Source organism: Balaenoptera musculus, chromosome 10, assembly GCF_009873245.2.
Source record: "Balaenoptera musculus isolate JJ_BM4_2016_0621 chromosome 10, mBalMus1.pri.v3, whole genome shotgun sequence".
Classification (NCBI taxonomy): domain Eukaryota; kingdom Metazoa; phylum Chordata; class Mammalia; order Artiodactyla; family Balaenopteridae; genus Balaenoptera; species Balaenoptera musculus.
Genome location: NC_045794.1, coordinates 6,750,240 through 6,751,466, shown reverse-complemented (window position 1 = coordinate 6,751,466; position 1,227 = coordinate 6,750,240).

Here is a 1,227-nt window from a genome sequence, read left to right as displayed (position 1 = left end):
AAGGGGTAAAAATGAGAAGGTTTAGTCATCATTTGGACATGAGGTGAAGGGAGAGGGAGAAATCCAGACTGGCTCCCAGGTTTCTGCTTAGGTAACTGGGAGGAAGGTGAAAGGGACAGGTAACAGAAGAGAGCAGAATCCGGGACAAGGCTGCGTTTAGGCACAGGATGTCCTAGGAGAACTGCCAATAGTAGTTGGTTGGGAGGTGTGGGTGGGAGATTAAGTATGGACATCAGTACATGGCTGGTGGCTGAAGCCGGGGGCAAGAATGGGCGCCTGGCAGAAGTAAGACCAGGCACAGGTGGTACACGCAGCAGGCCAGTAATCTCCACTTCCACCCCACTGTGTCTGTGAGAACCACAGAGAAGCAGGGGAAACATTACTGATACTCAAACCCCCCCATCGCACAGAAAGGAATTAAGACCTGGATCCCTAGTCTTTCCTGGGGCCGGGGCAGCAGAGGAAGGATGCTTCCCTACAGCGCACTCTCTGAAATAACCCCATCTGGTTCCCGCCCCTTACAGCCTGGGGGACGTGTCTCAGAGCCCGTTCTCTCTTATTACAAACAGCAGGGTTGGGCTTCCCTGGTGGCACAGTGGTTAAGAAACCACCTGCCAATGCAGGGGACACAGGTTCGAGCCTTAATCCGGGAAGATCCCACATGCCGCGGAGCAACGAAGCCTGTGTGCCACAACTACTGAGCCTGCACTCTAGAGCCCGCGAGCCACAACTACTGAGCCCGCGAGCCACAACTACTGAAGCCTGCGCACGCCTAGAGCCCGTGCTCCGCAACAAGAGAAGCCACCGCAGTGAGAAGCCCACGCACCGCAACGGAGAGTAGCCCGCGTTCGCTGCAACTAGAGAAAGCCCGCATGCAGCAACGAAGGCCCAACGCAGTCAAAAATACATAAATAAATTTATAAAAAAAAAGAAAAACAAATAGCAGGGCTGCCTGCACTCTCTCCCTAGACTCCCCGGGCAGGGCGCCCTGGCACCCCAGGCGGAAACCTCCAAGAGATGGGGAGGGGCTGCCAATGTCCCCCACAAAGCCCCAGTGTCTGCGGCATTCCCTCAGTTGTCTGTACTCTTCCCACAGGTGCTGAGGGAAGGAGACAGTGGGAAACAACCAGCCCTGCCCCTTACTTCAGCGCAGAGACCCAAGGGGCCCGAGACCCCGGAGCTGCCACCCGCACAGCGCCCACCGGGGATCAGCCAGGCCAGAGGCAG